Source organism: Arachis stenosperma, chromosome 4 (assembly GCF_014773155.1).
Source record: "Arachis stenosperma cultivar V10309 chromosome 4, arast.V10309.gnm1.PFL2, whole genome shotgun sequence".
NCBI classification, from domain to species: domain Eukaryota; kingdom Viridiplantae; phylum Streptophyta; class Magnoliopsida; order Fabales; family Fabaceae; genus Arachis; species Arachis stenosperma.
In genome coordinates this window covers 87,694,766-87,710,623 of record NC_080380.1, presented here as the reverse complement: position 1 = coordinate 87,710,623, position 15,858 = coordinate 87,694,766, and the positions used below count along the sequence as shown (strand labels likewise).

General features: G+C 39.3%; 1 non-coding gene across 1 annotated transcript; it reads right to left on the bottom strand.

The window, feature by feature from the left end:
• Positions 1-12,931: 12,931 nt before the first annotated feature.
• Positions 12,932-13,039, bottom strand: LOC130978665 (small nucleolar RNA R71). Its single transcript, XR_009086284.1, has one exon. It is a non-coding gene; the product is annotated as a small nucleolar RNA R71 (small nucleolar RNA).
• Positions 13,040-15,858: the final 2,819 nt, after the last annotated feature.

Here is a 15,858-nt window from a genome sequence, read left to right as displayed (position 1 = left end):
GATATCCTCATCCCTTTTCTAAGGCTCAGAGGAGATCCAATTATGGAGAATTTCTTTTCCAAGACAACTAACCAATTGAGTTAAGATCGAAAAGCTTTCTAGTAAATCAAAAGAGAAGAGAGAAGAAGAAGAATGAAAACTATAATTGATCCATCAAATTACAACAGAGCTCCCTAACCCAATGAAAGGGGTTTAGTTGTTCATAGCTCTAGAAATGGAAAATGGCATAAAAGAATACATCCTCACTAGCAAATGCAGAAAAGTAAATATACAAAAAGTAGTTCTCCAAAGTGTCAAGCTCATCTATAGTTCAAAACTACTCCTATATATACTACTCCTCTTGATCCCCTAGTGAGTTCTTCAAGTCTTGGATGTGGGCCTTAGATCTTGAGTTGAAGCAGTTACAATCTTTAGTGGGCTCAGCTTGCAGAAAAGTGTGAGTTAGGCATGGGCGTTAGTGATGTTAATGTTAAATGAAATTGTGGGTTCGAGAACGTTAGTGGAAATCACCTTTTTCACTAACGTTCCAACCCCATATGGCCCACGTTAACTCCAACATTAGTGGCACTAACGTGACCACTACGTTGCCTTATGAACCTTCGCAAGCGTTATTGGGACTCACCTTTCCCAATAACATTGCCTTGTGCCCCTTGTCCCTATGTTAAAGTTCACGTTAGTGTAACTAACGTGGCTCTTAACGTGGGTATGCCTCATCTTCGAGAGCGTTAGTGACACTTACCTTTGTCACTAACGTTCTAAGTGCCCCTACTCTCCACGTTAGAGCTCACGTTAACTAAGTTAACGTGGCCACTAACGTGGTAGTTGTTCATACCCTGGGTCGAGCTGTCCGAGTCAGGATGTTCAGTAGCAAAGAGACCGACCTCTTTAGGTCAAGCGGACCGAATTCTTCGTAAAGAACTCGACCAAATCGATAGGAAAGCCCAAAGAAGGGCCCAACTCAAGGAATACGACCCCGATCGAAAGGCAGCCCAAGCCTATAGAGATAAGGGCGGTTCCATGGAAGATAAGCTGACCTCGACAAAAGATAAGATAAGATAAGATAACTAACTTATCTTATCCAAAGACGGTCACATCTCACCATTATAAATACACTGGAGCACCCAGGTATAACTCATACTCTGATTCTACTCAATACCTGCTTAATACCCTTGCTAACTTAAGCATCGGAGTCCCTTGCAGGTACCCCCCACCCTCCGGGGACGAAGGATCAGCACTACCACCAAGTCCAACAAGTCGGACACAGCAACTTCGACCATTACAGAAGTTCTCATTCGAGATCGACCTACAGTTTCAGGTAACCCTCGGAACATTGGCGCCATTGCCGGGGACCCTGGAAGTCATTCCATCACCATGGCGGGCGACCATGACAACGACCACGACTCAGATCTAGAGGATAGAATGCTGCACAAAAACGCGGACACTACACCGAAGGATACTCCTCAACTTAACAACGAAAAGGATTCTCCAAACGCAGGAGCCATAGAGGCGCATCAAGATCAATTAAAGCAACTCGAGAAAGAAGCCCAACATCAACGCGAAAAAGAAGAGGATTTACATCAGAAGATAAGGCGACGTCGGGATTTAGAAGATGAGCTTCTAAAACTCGAAGCTGATCTCAAAACCAAAGCTACTCGATCCACTCCAGAGGATAGCTCTCGCAAGGATCAAGATCCATTCACCAGGGAAATCATGAAGACCAAAATCCCAAGGGACTTCAAACATCCAGATATGACTCTATACGACGGCACTTCAGACCCCAACCATCACCTCAGCAATTTCAGAAGTAGAATGTACCTCACTAACGCCTCGGATGCGGTTCGCTGCAAAGCCTTTCCAATAACTCTTACCAAGACATCCATTAGATGGTTTGACAGCCTACCTCCAAAGTCCATCTCAAGCTTCGACGACCTGGCCAAAAAATTCCTGGCCAGATTTTCCATACAAAAAGATAAGGCTAAACACGCCCCCCCAGCCTACTAGGGATCAAGCAAGGAGATCGGGAAAGTCTTCGTAACTACATGGAAAGATTCAACAAAACATGCATGGACATACAAAATCTACCAACAGAAGCTGCCATTATGGGCCTCATAAATGGCCTACGAGAAGGACCTTTTAGCCAATCTATATCTAAGAAATATCCTGCATCCCTGGAAGAAGTACAAGAACGGGCGCATAAGTACATCAACGTGGAGGAGAATTCACGACTTGGGGAAGCCTCGAGGTTCGGTTCCGCCTACCGAGACAAAGATAAAGAATCCAAGAAAAAGGAAGATCGCTCCGGGGAAAAAATAAAAAAATATCATAACTACACCCCTCTTAGGGTATCCTTGGTAGATGTTTACAAAGAAGTCTGCCATACGGAAAAAATACCCCCAGCTCGGCCACTCAAAGGCAAAAGAGGAGGAGGAAATCGGAATAAATACTGTGAGTATCATCGAGTCTGAGGACATTCCACCAACGAATGCTTTGACTTGAAAAATGTCATAGAAAAATTAGTAAGAAAAGGAAAACTAGATCGTTTTTGGCCAACCGGGATGAAGAGCCAAGAAAAAGAAGAAGGGATGAAGATGTCGGACGGTCTGAGCAATCACCTCGCACACCGGAAAGACACGTTCACATGATACACGGCGGATTTACGGGAGGTGAAATCTCCAAATCATCCCGCAAGCGACACCTCAAAGAAGTATACCATGTCGAAGGAAAGAAGGAGGTGACAGACATCCCGGCAATTACGTTTACCAAAGAAGACGCATCCGGAATCATCTCAGAACACGACGATCCCATGGTCATCACTATCATACTAGCAAATGCCAACCTCCACCGTACATTAATTGACCAAGGAAGCTCCGCCGACATCTTATTCAAAACTACCTTCGACAAGCTCGGCTTAGAAGAAAAAGAGCTAAGAGCATACCTGAACAGCCTGTTCGGACTTGGGGATACCCCTGTACAACCACTGGGATACGTATCGCTACACACAACCTTCGGAAAGGGGAACCAATTCAGAACACTCAAGATAGACTACATCGTGGTCAACGTAAGCTCAGCCTACAATGCCTTAATAGGTCGGACAACGTTAAACCAACTGGGCGCAATAGTTTCAACTCCATATCTATGTATGAAATTTCCAACTGCAGAAGGGATAGCTACAATAAAAGCAGATCAAAGGATGGCGCGTCGCTGTTATAACGAAAGTCTAAACCTCAGAGGCGAAGGAGAAGAGTTCCACATAATCGAACTTAGTGGAGTTCAGAGGCTAGAAGAACTCCGTCCACAGCCCGAAGGTGAAGTAGAGAAAGTTCAGATCGGATACACCTCGGATAAGAAAACTAATATTGGCCCAATCCTGAAAGGAGACGCAAAAGAATCACTCATACAGTTCCTACGAGATAATGTTGATCTCTTCGCATGGAAAGCCGCCGACATGCCAGGCATAGATCCTGAACTGATGAGCCACAAGTTGGCAGTCTATCCGGGATCCCGGCCGGTACAACAAAGACGAAAAAAACTCGGACCAGAACGGTCTCAGGCTGTGGCAGAACAGGTGCAAGCACTGCTAGAGGCAGGATTCATAAGAGAAGTTAAGTACCCACTATGGCTAGCAAACGTCGTCTTGGTGAAAAAGTCAAATGGGAAGTGTCGAATGTGCACCGACTACATCGACCTCAACAAAGCCTGCCCAAAAGATCCTTATCCACTCCCAAGCATCGACATTCTAGTAGACACCTCATCGGGATATAAGTATCTCTCGTTTATTGACGCATACTCGGGGTATAACCAGATCCCAATGTATCCACCGGATCAAGAAAAAACCTCGTTTCTAACACCCAAAGCAAACTATTGCTACATCGTAATGCCTTTCGGCCTTAAGAATGCGGGAGCTACTTATCAAAGGCTAATGAATAAGGTCTTCTCAAACCACTTCGGAAAAATCATGGAGGTCTACGTGGATGACATGTTGATAAAGACACAAAGTGAAGAGACATTATTGACCGACTTGGTTCAAGTGTTTGACACCATACGGAAGCATGGCATGCGACTTAACCCGGCTAAATGCACCTTCGCAGTGGAAGCAGGTAAGTTCTTGGGCTTTATGCTCACACAAAGAGGTACCATTCAGTCTCAAGCTTTTCACTTGGACCTTCATGACACAAGCACATGGTTAGGGACAGCTTGATTTAGCCGCTTAGGCCTGGATTTAATTTCCTTGGGCCCTCCTATCCATTGATGCTCAAAGCCTTGGATCGTTTTTACCCTCGCCTTTTGGTTTTAAGGGCTATTGGCTTTTTCTGCTTGCTTTTTCTTTTTCTTTCTAAATTTTTTTTGCCATTTTTTTTCGCAAGCTTTTGCTTTTTCACTGCTTTTTCTTGCTTCAAGAATCAATTTTATGATTTTTCAGATCATCAATAACATTTCTCTTTATTCATCATTCTTTCAAGAGCCAACAATTTTAACATTCATAAACAACAAGATCAAAAATATGCACTGTTCAAGCATTCATTCAGAAAACAAAAAGTATTGTCACCACATCAATATAATTAGACTAAATTCAAGGATAAATTTGAAATTCATGTACTTCTTGTTCTTTTGAATTAAAACATTTTTCATTTAAGAGAGGTGAAGGATTTATAGAGTTATTCATAGCTTTAAGACATAGTTACTACTACTAATGATCATGAAGTAGAGACACAAAACATAAATGAACATAACATAAAAAAATAAAAAAAAAAAACAGAGAGATAAGAACAAGGAAGTTAAGGAATGAGTCCACCTTAGTGAGGGTGGCGCCTTTTGAAGGTCCAATGGTGCTTTTTGAGCTCCTTTATGTCTCTTCCTTGCTTCTGTTGCATGATCCCTAGTGATTTTGGTGTTCCTACCCTTAGTTGCTTCCAATAATTATGTGGAGGAACATGTATCCCCTGAGGTATCTCAGGGATTTCTTGACGAGGGAATTTCTCATGCTCTCTTGATGTGCAGTCAAATGCTCTTCTACTGAGTTATGGACCCTTGAGATGAATATCTCCATCTCCCATGACTTGGAGGTGGAAGCTTTTTGTCTTCCCTTTTCTCTTTTTTTTTCTTTTTTTTTTGAGGTTTCTCTGAATTGTTGATTTTTAGTTTCTCTTGACTTCCTCTTCAGAGTCCTTTCAGGTTCAGGATCAGCTTCAACAAGAGTTCCTTTTTCCTTGTTCCTGCTCATATGAAAGAGAAGAGGAATAGAAAAGGAAGAGGAATCATCTATGTCACAATAAAGAGGATCCTTATTATTAGTAGAAGAAGAAAGGGGATAATGGAAGGAGAGGAATGAATAGTCTGTATAAAGAGTAAGGATAGGGGAGGTGATAAGAGATGAAGAGAAGTGTTAGTAAATAAATAAATAAATAGAAGAAGATGAGAGAAGGATTTTCGAAAATATTTTTGAAAGGGAGTTAGTAATTTCAAAAATTAAAGATGAATTAAAATTAAAATTAAAATTTGAAACAATTAGTTAATTAAAAAGAATTTTTTGAAAAAGGGGTGAGATATTTTCGAAACTTAGAGAGGAAAGAGTAGTTAGGTGGTTTTGAAAAAGATAAGAAACAAACAAAAAGTCAAATAGTTAGTTGAAAAAGATATTAAAGTCAAATTTGAAAAGATAAGAAGATAAGAAGTTAGATAAGATATTTTGAAATCAAAATTTTTTTGAAAACGATAAAATTTTGAAAAAGATATGATAAGAGATAAGATAAAAAGATATGATAAACATATATGATAAAAAGATAAGGTTTTTAAGAAAAAGATATTTTGAAAAAGATCTAATTTTCAAAATTAAAATTGATTACTTGACTAACAAGAAACTAAAAGATAAGATTCTAGAATTTAAAGATTGAACCTTTCTTAACAAGAAAGTAACAAACTTCAAATTTTTGAATCAATCACATTAATTGTTAGTAAAATTTCAATGTTTTTTTAAAATATAAGAAAAAGATTTTGAAAATAAATTTTTAAAATTTCGAAAATTACAAAAAAAATGAAAAAGATGTGATTTTTGAAAAAGATTTTGAAAAGATAAGATTTTTAAAATTGAAAATTTGACTTGACTTATAAGAAACAACTGAAAATTTGACTTGACTTATAAGAAACAACTAATTTTTAAAAATTTTTGACCAAGTTAACCCAAAATTTTGAAAATTTAGAGGGAAATAAGGAAAAGATATTTTTTTTATTTTTGAATTTTTAATGAGGAGAGAGAAAAACACAAACATGACCCAAAACATAAAAGTTTTAGATCAAAACACAAGATACATGCAAGAATACTATGAATGTCAAGATGAACACCAAGAACACTTTGAAGATCATGATGAACATCAAGAACATAATTTTGAAAAAATTTTTATGCAAAGAAAACATGAAAGACACCAAACTTAGAAATCTTTAATGCATGGATTCTAACAAACGAAAAATGCATATGAAAAACAACAAAAGATGCAAAACAAGAAAACATCAAGATCAAACAAGAACACTTACCAAGAACAACTTGAAGATCATGAAGAACACCATGAATGCATGAATTTTCGAAAAATGCATAATAATTTTTTTTAAAAACATGCAATTGACACCAAACTTAAAAGTTGACTCAAGACTCAAACAAGAAACACAAAATATTTTTGGTTTTTATGATTTTATGATTTTTTGGTATTTTCTTTATTTATTTTCGAAAAAAAAGGAAAAAAAAAATTTTTTTGAAAAATTTTTGAAAACAAAACAAAAAGAAAATTACCTAATCTGAGCAACAAGATGAACCGTCAGTTGTCCATACTCGAACAATCCCTGGCAACGGCACCAAAAACTTGGTGGACGAAATTGTGATCATCAATATTGTATTCTTTGTTGTTGTATGGAATAATTATAATGGCTCTTTGCTATGTGTGGACACAACTCCGTTCAACTAACCAGCAAGTGTACTGTGTCGTCCAAGTAATAAACCTTACGTGAGTAAGGGTCGATCCCACAGAGATTGTTGGTATGAAGCAAGCTATGGTCATCTTGTAAATCTCAGTCAAGCGGATTATAATTGATTATGGATTTTCGAATAATAATAAATAATAAACAGGAAATAAAGATAAATAACATAGGATAGAAATACTTATGTAAATTAATGGTGAGAATTTCAGATAAGCGTATGGAGATACTGTGCCCTTTCTTTTTCTACTTTCCTACTTCTTCCTTCAATCCATCTTACTCCTTTCCATGGCAAGCTATATGTAGGACATCACCGTTGTCAATGGCTACATCCCATCCTCTCAGTGAAAAAGATCCAAATGCTCTGTCACAGCACGGCTAATCATCTGTCGGTTCTCAATCAGGTTGGAGTAGAATCCCTTGATTCTTTTGCGTCTGTCACTAACGCCCAGCCTTCAGGAGTTTAAAGCTCGTCACAATCATTCAATCCCGGAATCCTACTCGGAATACCACAGACAAGGTTAGACTTTCCGGATTCTCATGAATGCCGCCATCAATCTAGCTTATACCACGAAGATTCTGATTAAGGAATCCAAGAGATATGCGCCCGGCCTAAGGTAGAACGGAAGTGGCTGTGAATCACGCGCGTTCATAGGTCAGAATGATGATGAGTGTCACGGATCATCACATTCATCAAGTTGAAGTGCAACGAATATCTTAGAATAGGAATAAAGAGAATTGAATAGAAACAGTAGTAATTGCATTAAAACTTGAGGTACAGCAGAGCTCCACACCCTTAATCTATGGTGTGTAGAAACTCCACCGTTGAAAATACATAAGTGAAAGGTTCAGGTATGGCCGAATGGCCAGCCCCCCAAAATGTGATCAATAGTCTCCTCAGATGAAGAATAAAATAAAACTGAGACCAAAGATGTCTAATACAATAGTAAATTATCCTATTTATACTAGACTAGCTACTAGGGTTTACATGAGTAAGTAATTGATGCATAAATCCACTTCCGGGGCCCACTTGGTGTATGTTTGGGCTGAGCTTGATCTATCCACGAGCTGAGGCTTCTCTTGGAGTTGAACGCCAAGTTGTAACGTGTTTTGGGCGTTCAACTCCGGGTCGTGACGTGTTTCTGGCGTTTTACTCCAGACAGCAACATGGAACTGGCGTTGAGTGCCAGTTTACATCGTCAATTCCCGAATAAAGTATGGATTATTATATATTGTTGGAAAGCTCTGGATGTCTACTTTCCAACGCCGTTGAGAGCGCGCCATTTGGAGTTCTGTAGCTCCAGAAAATCCATTTCGAGTGCAGGGAGGTCAGATTCCAACAGCATCAGCAGTCCTTTGTCAGTCTCCTTATCAGAGTTTTGCTCAAGTCCCTCAATTTCAGCCAGAAATTACCTGAAATCACAGAAAAACACACAAACTCATAGTAAAGTCCAGAAATGTGAATTTAGCATAAAAACTAATGAAAACATCCCTAAAAGTAGCTTAAACTTACTAAAAACTACCTAAAAACAATGCCAAAAAGCGTATAAATTATCCGCTCATCACCTATTAAAGAGGAATTGCTATAACTTAGAAGAGATCGACCTAACAAAGTCAGTCTCCTACAAGACAAGTTATAAAAGTAATCCCTGAAAGAGACCTGACAAAGGTCCAAGAAAGAGGATTAAAAAAATAACTTAGAAGAGATCGACCTAACGAAGTCGGTCTCCTACAAGACAAGTTATAAAAGTAATCCCTGAAAGAGACCTGACAAAGGTCCAAGAAAGAGGATTACAAAAATAACTTAGAAGAGATCGACCTAACGAAGTCGTTCTCCTCAAGACAAGTTATAAAAGTAATCCCTGAAAGAGACCTAACAAAGGTCCAAGAAAGAGGATTACAAAAATAACTTAGAAGAGATCAACCTAACGAAGTCGGTCTCCTACAAGACAAGTTATAAAAGTAATCCCTGAAAGAGACCTGACAAAAGTTCGAGAAAGAGGATTACAAAAATAACTTAGAAGGGGACCAACACAAAGAAATCGGTTATAGGGTGCTAAAAATACAAGCAAAAGCGAGAAAACCGAGATACAAGTGATGAGCGGATAATTTGTACGCTTTTTGGCATTGTTTTTAGTATGTTTTTAGTAGTTTTAGTTGAGTTCTTACTATATTTTTATTATTTTTTAGTTAAAATTCACTTTTCTGGACTTTACTATGAGTTTGTGTGTTTTTCTGTGATTTCAGGTATTTTCTGGCTGAAATTGAGGGACCTGAGCAAAAATCTGATTCAGAGACTGAAAAGGACTGCAGATGCTGTTGGATTCTGACCTCCCTGCACTCGAAGTAAATTTTCTGGAGCTACAGAAACCCAATTGGCGCGCTCTCAACGGCGTTGGAAAGTAGACATCCTGGGCTTTCCAGCAATATATGATAGTCCATACTTTGCCCAAGATTTGATGGCCCAAACCGGCGTTCAAAGTCACCTACAGAAATTCCAGCGTTAAACGCCGGAACTGGCACCTAATTGGGAGTTAAACGCCCAAACTGGCATAAAAGCTGGCGTTTAACTCCAAGAGAAGTCTCTACACGAAAATGCTTCATTGCTCAGCCCAAGCACACACCAAGTGGGCCCGGAAGTGGATTTTTATGTCATTTACTCATCTCTGTACACCTTAGGCTACTAGTTTTCTATAAGTAGGACCTTTTACTATTGTAATAGAGATAGAGAGTCTTTTGATCATGTTTTGATGATTGAACTCACTTTGGGAGGCTGGCCATTTGGCCATGCCTAGACCTTATTCTTATGTATTTTCAACGGTGGAGTTTCTACACACCATAGATTAAGGTGTGGAGCTCTGCTGTACCTCGAGTATTAATGCAATTACTATTGTTCTTCTATTCAATTCTGCTTGTTCTTTGTCCAAGATATCACTTGTTCTTCAATCTGATGAAGGTGATGATTGACACTCATCATCATTCTCACCTATGAACAAGGTGACTGACAACCATTCTTGTTCTACAAGCATATGAGGCTTAGTGAATATCTCTTGGATTTCTGATTACATGATGCATGGTTGATCGCCTGACAACCGAGTGCTCGCTTGACAAACGAGCCAACCATTCCGTGAGATCAGAGTCTTCGTGGTATAGGCAAGAACTGATGGCGGCATTCAAGAGAATCCGGAAGGTCTAACCTTGTCTGTGGTATTCTGAGTAGGATTCAATGATTGAATGACTGTGACGTGCTTCAAACTTGTAACCTGCTGGGCGTTAGTGACAGACGCAAAAGAGGGATTCTATTCCAGTAGGAGCGGGAACCGACCGGTGATTGGCCGTACTGTGACAGAGTGCGTGAGCATTAGCTTTCACTGCGAGGATGGGAGGTAGCCACTGACAACGGTGAAACCCTACACGAGCTTGCCATGGAAAGGAGTAAGAAGGATTGGATGAAGACAGTAGGAAAGCAGAGAGACGGAAGGGAAGGCATCTTCATACGCTTGTCTGAAGCTCTTACACCAATGATATACATAAGTATCTCTATCTTTATTTTTTATGTTATTTTCGTTCATCATCTATACCCAATTGAGTCTGCCTGACTAAGATCTACAAGGTGACCATAGCTTGCTTCATACCACCAATCTCCGTGGGATCGACCCTTACTCGCGTAAGGTTTATTACTTGGACGACCCAGTGCACTTGCTGGTTAGTTGTGCGAAGTTGTGTTTATGCCATGGTATTGAGCACCAAGTCTTTGGAGCCATTACTAGGGATTGTTTATGTTTTGAAAAGTATTGATCACAATTTCGTGCACCAAGTTTTTGGCGCCGTTGCCGGGGATTGTTCTTGTGTATGGACAACTGACGGTTCATCTTGTTGCTTAGATTAGGCATTTATTTTTTTCGAAATTCTTGAAGATGAATTCTAGAGTTTCATGATGATTTGCTGAAATCTGGCTGGCTGTAAAGCCATGTCTAATTTCATTGGACGAGGTTTCAACTTATCATCACAAGAGCTTGTTGATCTTGCTTTTGGAGCAGTGATCTGCTAAGGCTTGGCTGGCCTTTGGCCATGTCTAGTGTTTTGGACCGAAGCTTTCTTTGAAAGCTTGGCTGGCTGTGAAGCCATGTCTAATTCCTGGACCGGAGTCTTAGACTAGCATTGCACTGATTCCTGGAATTCTCATTAAGAATTTTGATGTTTTCACTTAATTTTCGAAAAACACAAAAAAAAATTAGAAAATCATAAAAACCAAAAATATTTCTTGCTTGAGTCTAGTGTCTCATCTTAAGTTTGGTGTCAATTGCATGCATTCATTCATGTGTCTTAAGGATCTTCAAGTAATTCTTGATGATTTCTTACTCTGATCTTTGAATTCTTTTGACTTGAGTGTTTATGTGTCTCATATAGTGTCAGTAGTATACAAACTGCTAAGTTTGGTGTCTTGCATGCACTGTTATTTGATTCTTGTTGCATTTTGATTATTAAAAATCCAAAAATATTTTCAAATTGTGTCTTTTCAAGTCAATAATACAGAGAATTGAAGATTCAGAACATACTGCAGAGGAATTATACAGAAAAAGCTGGGCATTCAAAAATGCCCAGTGAAGAAGGCAGACTGGCGTTTAAACGCCAGCCAGGGTACCTGGTTGGGCGTTTAACGCCCAAAAAGGGTGCATTTTGGGCGTTAAACGCCAGAATGGATACCATTCTGGGCGTTTAACGCCAGGATGGTGCTAGGGGGAAGATTTTGTTTTTCAAATCAAATTTTTTTCAAGTTTTCAAAGTTTTTCAAAATCAAATCTTTTTCAAATCAAATCTTTTCAATCAAATGTTTTCAAAATTAATTTCTTTCCTTTTCAAAGATACTTACTAACAATTAATGATTTGATTGAACATTTTTGCCTTTTTGTTGAGGAAGGTTTTATGTTTGAATCATATCTTTTCTTGTTAGGCAAGTCATTAATTTTTCAAATCAAATCTTTTTAAAATTGTTTTCAAATCATATCTTTTAAAATTGTTTTCAAATCAAATCTTTTTAAAACCATAACTTTTCAATCATATCTTTTTAATCACATCTTTTTCAAAATAGTTTTCAATCAAATCTTTTTAATTTCTAATTTCAAAATCTTTTTCAAAAATCACTTGATTTCTTTTCCCACTTTTATTTTCGAAAATCAATTAGTGTCTTTCAAAAATGTTTTCAAATATTTAATTAATTCTCGAAAATCTTCTTCCCTCCTTCTCACATCCTGCTATTTATGGAGTATTACTCCTTCTTAATGCACAATTCGAACCTTATCTAATTAAAGTTCGAATTCTTCTTCTCCTTCTTCTTTCTATTTCTCTTTTCCTCTGACACCTCAAGGAATCTCTATACTGTGACATAGAGGATTCCACATTTTCTTGTTCTCTTCTCTTTCATATGAGCAGGAGCAGAGACAAAGGCATTCTTGTTGAAGCTGACCCTGAACCCGAAAGGACCTTGAAGAGAAAGCTAAGAGAAGCCAAAGCACAACTCTCTTTAGAGGACCTGACCGAATTCTTCAAAGAAGAAGAAGACATGGCAGCCGAAAACAACAATAATGCAAACAATGCAAGGAAGGTGCTAGGTGACTTTACTGCACCTACTCCTGATTTTTATGGGAGAAGCATCTCTATCCCTGCCATTGGAGCAAACAACTTTGAGCTTAAGCCTCAATTAGTTTCTCTAATGCAACAGAATTGCAAGTTCCATGGACTTCCAATGGAAGATCCTCATCAGTTTTTAGCTGAGTTCTTGCAAATCTGTGACACAGTCAAGACTAATGGGGTTGACCCTGAGGTCTATAGACTGATGCTATTCCCTTTTGCTGTAAGAGACAGAGCTAGAATATGGTTGGACTCTCAACCTAAAAAAAGCCTGGACTCTTGGGAAAAGCTAGTCAATGCCTTCTTGGCAAAGTTCTTTCCACCACAAAGATGGAGTAAGCTTAGAGTGGAAGTCCAAACCTTCAGACAGAAGGATGGAGAATCCCTCTATGAAGCTTGGGAAAGATACAAACAATTAATCAGAAAATGTCCTTCTGACATGCTTTCTGAATGGAGCATCATAGGTATTTTCTATGATGGTCTCTCTGAACTGTCCAAGATGTCTTTGGATAGCTCTGCTGGAGGATCTCTTCATCTGAAGAAGACGCCTACAGAGGCTCAAGAGCTCATTGAGATGGTTGCAAATAACCAATTCATGTACACTTCTGAAAGGAATCCTGTGAACAATGGGACTAGTCAGAAGAAAGGAGTTCTTGAGATTGACACTCTGAACGCCATTTTGGCTCAGAACAAGATATTGACTCAACAAGTCAATTTGATTTCTCAAAGTCTGTCTGGAATGCAAAATGCACCAAGCAGTACTAAGGATGCTTCATCTGAGGAAGAAGCCTATGATCCTGAGAACCCTTCAATGGAAGAGGTGAATTACCTAGGAGAACCCTATGGAAACACCTATAATTCTTCATGGAGAGATCACCCAAATTTCTCATGGAAGAATCAAGAGAGACCTCAACAAGGTTTCAATAACAATAATGGTGGAAGAAACAGGTTTAGCAATGGCAAACCTTTTCCATCATCTTCTCAGCAACAGACAGAGAATCCTAAGCAGAACCCCTCTGACTTAGCAACCATGGTCTCTGATCTAATTAAAACCACTCAAAGTTTCATGACTGAAACAAGGTCCTCCATTAGGAATTTGGAAGGACAAGTGGGACAGCTGAGCAAGAAAGTTACTGAACTCCCTCCAAGTACTCTCCCAAGCAACACAGAAGAAAATCCAAAAGGAGAGTGCAAAGCCATCAATATGGCCGAATTTGGAGAGGATAGAGAGGAAGTGAACGCCACTGAGGAAGACCTCAATGGACGTGCATCAACTTCCAATGAGTTCTGGTGCACGAAATTGTGATCAATACTTTTCAAAACATAAACAATCCCTAGTAATGGCTCCAAAGACTTGGTGCTCAATACCATGGCATAAACACAACTTCGCACAACTAACCAGCAAGTGCACTGGGTCGTCCAAGTAATAAACCTTACGCGAGTAAGGGTCGATCCCACGGAGATTGGTGGTATGAAGCAAGCTATGGTCACCTTGTAGATCTTAGTCAGGCAGACTCAATTGGGTATAGATGATGAACGAAAATAACATAAAAGATAAAGATAGAGATACTTATGTATATCATTGGTGAGAGCTTCAGACAGCGTATGAAGATGCCTTCCCTTTCGTCTCTCTGCTTTCCTACTGCCTTCATCCAATCCTTCTTACTCCTTTCCATGGCAAGCTCGTGTAGGGTTTCACCGTTGTCAGTGGCTACCTTCCATCCTCGCAGTGAAAGCTAATGCTCACGCACTCTGTCACAGTACGGCCAATCACCGGTCGGTTCCTGCTCCTACTGGAATAGAATCCCTCTTTTGCGTCTGTCACTAACGCCCAGCAGGTTACAAGTTTGAAGCACGTCACAGTCATTCAATCATTGAATCCTACTCAGAATACCACAGACAAGGTTAGACCTTCCGGATTCTCTTGAATGCCGCCATCAGTTCTTGCCTATACCACGAAGACTCTGATCTCACGGAATGGTTGGCTCGTTTGTCAGGCGAGCACTCGGTTGTCAGGCGATCAACCATGCATCATGCAATCAGAAATCCAAGAGATATTCACTAAGCCTCAGATGCTGTAGAACAAGAATGGTTGTCAGTCACCTTGTTCATAGGTGAGAATGATGATGAGTGTCAATCATCACCTTCATCAGATGAAGAACAAGTGATATCTTGGACAAAGAACAAGCGGAATTGAATAGAAGAACAATAGTAATTGCATTAATACTCGAGGTACAGCAGATCTCCACACCTTAATCTATGGTGTGTAGAAACTCCACCGTTGAAAATACATAAGAACAAGGTCTAGGCATGGCCGAATGGCCAGCCTCCCAAAGTGAGTTCAATCATCAAAACATGATCAAAAGACTCTCTATCCCTATTACAATAGTAAAAGGTCCTACTTATAGAAAACTAGTAGCCTAGGGTGTACAGAGATGAGTAAATGACATAAAAATCCACTTCCGGGCCCACTTGGTGTGTGCTTGGGCTGAGCAATGAAGCATTTCGTGTAGAGACTTCTCTTGGAGTTAAACGCCAGCTTTTATGCCAGTTTGGGCGTTTAACTCCCAATTAGGTGCCAGTTCCGGCGTTTAACGCTGGAATTTCTGTAGGTGACTTTGAACGCCGGTTTGGGCCATCAAATCTTGGGCAAAGTATGGACTATCATATATTGCTGGAAAGCCCAGGATGTCTACTTTCCAACGCCGTTGAGAGCGCGCCAATTGGGTTTCTGTAGCTCCAGAAAATCCACTTCGAGTGCAGGGAGGTTAGAATCCAACAGCATCTGCAGTCCTTTTCAGTCTCTGAATCAGATTTTTGCTCAGGTCCGTCAATTTCAGCCAGAAAATACCTGAAATCACAGAAACACACAACTCATAGTAAAGTCCAGAAAAGTGAATTTTAACTAAAAACTAGTAAAAATATACTAAGAACTCAACTAAAACTACTAAAAACATACTAAAAACAATGCCAAAAAGCGTACAAATTATCCGCTCATCACAACACCAAACTTAAATGTGCTTGTCCCCAAGCAACTAAAGATCAAATAAGATAAAAAGAAGAGAATATGCAATGAACTCCAAAAACATTTATGAAGGTCAGTATTAATTAGATGAGCGGGCTTTTAGCTTTTTGCCTCTGAATAGTTTTGGCATCTCACTTTATCCTTTGGAACTCAGAATGATTGGCTTCTTTAGGAACTCAGAATCCAGATAGTGTTATTGATTCTCCTAGTTAGTATGATGATTTTGAACACAGCTACTT